Source organism: Octopus bimaculoides, chromosome 18 (genome assembly GCF_001194135.2).
Source record: "Octopus bimaculoides isolate UCB-OBI-ISO-001 chromosome 18, ASM119413v2, whole genome shotgun sequence".
In the NCBI taxonomy this organism is placed as follows: Eukaryota; Metazoa; Mollusca; class Cephalopoda; order Octopoda; family Octopodidae; genus Octopus; species Octopus bimaculoides.
In genome coordinates this window covers 24080397-24086485 of record NC_068998.1, presented here as the reverse complement: position 1 = coordinate 24086485, position 6089 = coordinate 24080397, and positions in this window count along the sequence as shown.

Below are 6089 nucleotides of genomic sequence, written 5' to 3'. Positions count from 1 at the left end.
AAAAGTATTTTGTGACAGTTACAGACTATAGAATGTAATGTAACACTAATGACTATATAATCCAACCAAAATATCTTAGTTACACAAACGTAAATAGAATTACTATTTAACTTTAAAATACATCATACATATTCAAAGGACCTTCTTGGTTTGGTGGTACAGAACGTTTTTCGGAATTCTTTAATTCTTTTACTTGTTTCAGTCATCTGACGGTGGCCATGCGGAGCACCACCAAGCCTGGTGCTTATTCTATCAGTCTCTTCTGCTGAACAGCTAAATTACAGGGACACAAATGCACCAACATCGGTTGTCAAGCAATGAGGGTAGTGGTGGGACAGACACACACATAAATACACACATACGTGCATACATACATACACACATACATACATACATACATACATACATACATATATATATATGACGGCGCTTGGAGGTAGTGGTGATGCTGGCAGGTGCGCTTTTGTAGTTTGCTGGTATGCCGAGAGAGATCCAGCGGGCCCCTAACTGGTTTCCCGATCTTAAAGGTGTAATGTGGATGTGTAATGATGGAGCGGCTGGTATAGTGGTGATGCGTAGATATATAACCATATCACGATGAACTGGAGGTGTACCATCTTCACCTACAAATACAACTGCAATTTCATTATTAACAGGGTTATTGTATCTCCTGGCATCTGGGCCTGATATAAAATGCACAGTTACTTTCTGCGGACTAACATTTTCTCTGGTTAGTCTTATTTCTTCTTGTTGTTCAACAGTGCGCATATTTAAATATGCTGCAGTATATGGATTATTCAGCATGACTCAAGAAATATTTTCCATTACTGACTGCAAGCAATTAATATTTTCAGGCACTTCAGCTCTTGTTTGTAAGTCTACTTTAAAATCAACAATATAGAGTTGAGCATATCTTCTAGGGTCACAGTATTCAAGATATAAGTTTTTTGCGCGATGATAGACTTGTCCTTGCAAGCAGGAACAGTATGGGCTACGACCAGGAGGTGATGTAACATTGGATTCAAATGAGGCGAACGAATACATTGAATTATAGTTTCTGATGTTCTGTCTAAAGTTCATTCCTTCAATGTCGGTATTTTCCAAAAGTTGTTTTAACTGGTCAGGATATTCTTGTAGATTCGGCAAGGAAACCTTGCTATTATGGAAACAATTAAGTGCTTTGTGAGGAAATCTACGTGCATGACAGTGTGGGAATACTGCGTTCATCTCACCAATCGTAAATTGAGAATTTTGTTGTTCTTTTATTATATTCCGTCTTTTTATTTTAGCTCTGTCTATCACAAGACAATTCTGTGCTTCAGATTCTTCCATATTTTGCCTTTCTTGAACTCTGTTCCTCGTATCTTGAAGGTAATTCTGCCTTTCGTTTTCGTTCATGTGTTTCCTTCTTTATTGAGCTCTGTTTCTCATATTTTCTATGTACAGCTGCCTTTGCTCTTGACTCATGTGTTGTCGATTTTGTTGATCACTATCTCTCTTATTTTGGAAACACACTTCTCTTTGGTCCTGACTCATTTGTTTTATCCTTTGCTGATTTATTTCCCTCCTATACCGTAGGATACGCTCTCTCTCTCCTCTTGACTTATTTCCTTTCTTCCTCATCCCCGCGCGATTTTTATTCCTTATTTCCTCCTGCTGTCCTCGCGCACTCGTTCTCTCCTTCAACACTGACGCTCACGTGCTGCGTCTCTCATGCGATTATCCATATTTTAAAACTTGCTATTAAAGCAATAAATCTCCAAAATGATTCACAGTGTTTCAACTGAAAACCAAATACGAATGTATTCGTGCTTATTTCCACCACGTGACACTTAGTATTGCAAACATGTTTTAACTAACCTAAACTATACACACGCACAAATACATTCATGTATATATGTCTCTGTCTGTTTCCTTTAGTTTTTGTTTACTTACACACATCATCAAATGAGCCAGAAATTCTAACTTAAAAATATAGAAAGAAAAAAGACAAAGTTGTATTCCGAAGCCAAACTATGTTTTTTTTTTAGCTGAGGTGTAATTTAATAATGAAAACAAATTCAAAATTTAAATTTTGGAGCAAAAAACCATGTTTTTCGATTTATGGCTGCTGTTGAAATGGCTTAAAATAAATGTGTGAGTATGTGTGAGTGTGGTTGGGCCTTTACTAGCAGTGAAAGGTCAGTTGCAGTGAGTGTCAGATAGTCCACAACGAAGTCTCCCCCCACTCTCTCTCTCTCTCTCTCTCTCTCTCTCTCTCTCTTCCTACCGGTTGCTTTGCCACTGCCTGGAATTGTTTTAGTTGTGTCTTAAGCTCTTTCATTCTCACTCTCTCTCTTTCTCTCTCAGTTTTTCTCTTACTATTAAAACATTAATTGCCCAAAATGAATCGGGTTATCAATTGGAATACATATACGAATGTATTAGACAGTTTTTGCTTAAGATACAGTATCCAATATTTGCTGTGGTTGAAAATACAAAACAAACACCACCTTCCTTTGAGTCACCACTGACTCCTCTCATATATGTATACACGTCTCGAGTTGTAGCTGTAATTCAAAGGGGCCAGCCTTGTCATATTTTGTGTGAGGTTGAATCTCCCTGAGAACTACGTTAAAGTTATGCATGTCTGTGGAGTACTCAGCCATTTGTGAGTTAATTTTATCCTCGTGTGATAATGAAAAGTGAAATTGACATCCAATGTTTGCTGTGTGTATGTATCTATGTATGAACTTTTCTTTGGATTTATGTATCTCCTGTCTCTTTCAGTTTCTCTCTTTTCTTTCACTTTTGAGTCCCTCTTCTCTTCCGCTTTTGATTTAATAATGTGTTTATGAATCTATGCATTTACTTCTCTTGCAATGAACGCCGTCACCACTCACTGTCTCTTTCACTCTCTCTCTGTCGCTTTCACTCTCTCTCTTTCTCTTTCACTCTCTCTCATTTTCTTTCACTATCTCACTTTCTCTCTCACTCGCTCTCTTACCTCCTCTCTCTCGCTTTGCCACTTCTTTGAAGCAAGTGTGGCACACAACAGGTACGTACAAAAACAAAAAATTAGCGTATTAATATTATTGATACTATAACTCATATAATACAGTGACTTTCATAAACTGCTACACCTAATTCGTAATTTATATACGAAAATGAATATTGTAACTCAGACACTATGGTTGATATCATCATAAGTTAATAGCATCAATTTGTGACTCTTCATACACACACACACACACACACACACACACACACATATATATATAGTGGTTTATGGTATATATTTGAGTATATTTTATTTTACAATTAGAAACACATAGCGTCATAAATGCATAAAATTTCTGGTTGTTTAATACATATTCTAGTACCTGGTATATTGGCTTCAAATTTTGGCACAAGTCTAGTAACTTTGGGGAAGGGAATAAATCGATTACATCAATCCTTTTGTTCATCTACTACTTATTTTATCGACCCTGAAAAGATGAAAAGCTAAGTCAACCTCGGTGAAATTTGAACTCTGAACGTAAAAATGGACGAAATATCGCTAAGTATTTTACCCAGAACGCTAAAGTTTCCGCCAGCTCGCTGCCTTATTCATGTGACTCATTTATTAGAGCTTTCGTTAAAGATTTATATAATTTAATAACGTACAGATATTTTAATGTTAATGAGCATCATCGATAAGACATTTAATGACGTATCAAATGTGTCACTAAAATTTGTCCCACATACTTCATAATCACTTGTGTCACGACAGCTGAAACGTCAATTATATATATCATGGAGACACTGAGATTGCAATCATGTCGTCATGACGTCTTATAGTAATATTGTTATCAGTCTCACATGTTTGTAATAGAAAATCAATGTTCATATCGTGATTATGGTTTAATCGTTACATCAAAGCTATTAAATAAATATTGCAATAATGAACCTGCAAAAAATAGTGCTCCAACTTCAGAACATCTGTAATTGTACTGAGTCAAAATATATTGGTAGACTAATTAAACTAGTAACGCAATCTGGTTCAATTTTTAATCACACGACTTCCCTTGCATTTATTTCTTATAATTTCCAGCCATGAAGAAGCATATGACCGACCATATTTCGTATGTACCTTTGTCCTATAATTGAAATAAAATATCAATAAAGATAGTTTAAGGATTTGTTAAGAATTATAGAACATTTTCAAGAAATACATAAAAAAACAATTTTAAACCCACCAAAAATGCCAGGAAATTCAGAGCATCAACCTTAGTACATTTTAATATCTGTTTGTATTTCTTTACTTTCTGGGGTTAAATTCAGCTGAATTCTTCGTGAACTTTCATTTCCCCAGGATTGATGAAAATCAATCAATCTTAGAAGAATAAAGAAACTGTATTACAATAGATAAGATTAAACCAGCAAGCACATCATATATTATAACAACTAAGGTGCCATAAAACTAATAAGATAACCGCTAAGTTGTAGCCTCTTCTAGAAATAACTCTTAAATCTTATCTCTATAGCACTCTGCCATCTGAAAAATAAACTATTTTCAAGCAACAAGACGAAATTTTCTCGACGGAAACAGGTCTTCTCGATCAGGTCTAACTTGGCCCTAAATAATAACGAGAAAATTAACAGGACAGCAGAGACTGATTTTGAAATATTTTTTTTCAAGCAAGCTATACTGCCAACGGAAGACTCTCCCTAAGTTGTTGCATATGTAGTGCCATCTTTTCACAAAAGACAAACGTAAAATCTGTTACCTAATAGAAAACTGAAAAAACTCTGATCAGACAGAAAAAAAAAAAAACTGCCTCAAGGCAAACACCTAAGGCAACTGATGTATCAGACAGTACGTAATCCTGCATCCTCATATTTCAAAGTTCATGACTGGTACCAGTAAATTTTCTGTTTCGATTACTTAACGAATAATTAATTCGTGGTCGTGTTCTCCACAGACTGTCAAATCAAAACAAATTGCATTACGTTTGATCATATTACCTATGTAAGACCCTATTTTATCATATTTATTTTTCACAGTTTTCGACTGAGATTTTTTCTTGTTTATCTCACCAATATTGTTGAGATTCATAATCAGTGTTAGTACTTTTCCCCTGTTTCTTCATCTCTCTATGTACACACACACACACACACACATATATATATATATTATTTCATCTTTTATCGGTTTCAGCTCAAAGCTGCAGCCATGCTGGGGCACAGCAGTTTTGCTACACTGTTATTATTGAGAGCCTCTTCTGATATGTGACATTTGGTGAGTAAGGAAATTTGATGTCGCACCCCTCATTTATGTTTCCTTCCGCGAGGTATGTTTATCTTGGACTCTCTACAGGAAGTGATCCAGTTTTATTTTGAAACCACCTACATCCGCTTTGTGTAGGTCCCTCAAGCTCTTTGGGAGAATATTAAAAAGCTGTGGGCCCTTGAACAAGCTGTTGCATTAACTGATCCTGAAACGCGATGGAAGTGTTGGGATCTTTGGCACTGCGCAGGGGTTACCCATTATGGCATTTGGGTAGATTCCAATGCCAAAATTTGGTACAATCTCTTCCAGAATCTTCCAGATCTATATCATTGCATATCTCTTCCGTCTTCGCCACAGGGAGTAGAGACTTAGCTGTTTCAACCATTCCCAGTAGCTGAGCTGTTGCAATGAGATGATATTCTTTGTGTAGCTTCGCTAGGTTGCATCAAGGTCTGCTGACGGGAGTATTAGTCCAGCGGCATAGTTAGAAGCAGTAGTCCAGGCGGCTGAGAACGAATGTCCTCCAGACAGCCCTCGCGGTTTCCTTCTCTCTGGTTCTGAAGGTTCTCAGGATTCAGCCAACCAGCCGTCTGCACTTTGTCACCATCTTGGAAAAGTGCACTTGGAAAGAGATATCATCGCTCATGTCAATACCCAGGTCACGCACTGATTTAGGCTTTGGGATTGTAATCCCCCCAGGCCAGTGTACCCTGTATCTTTTGCGCTCAATTTTGGTTGGTGGTAGTACAGGGCCTGGAATTTTCCACTATTAACTGCTTATTATAGTCCCGTGTATATATATATATATATATATATATATATATATATATATATATAT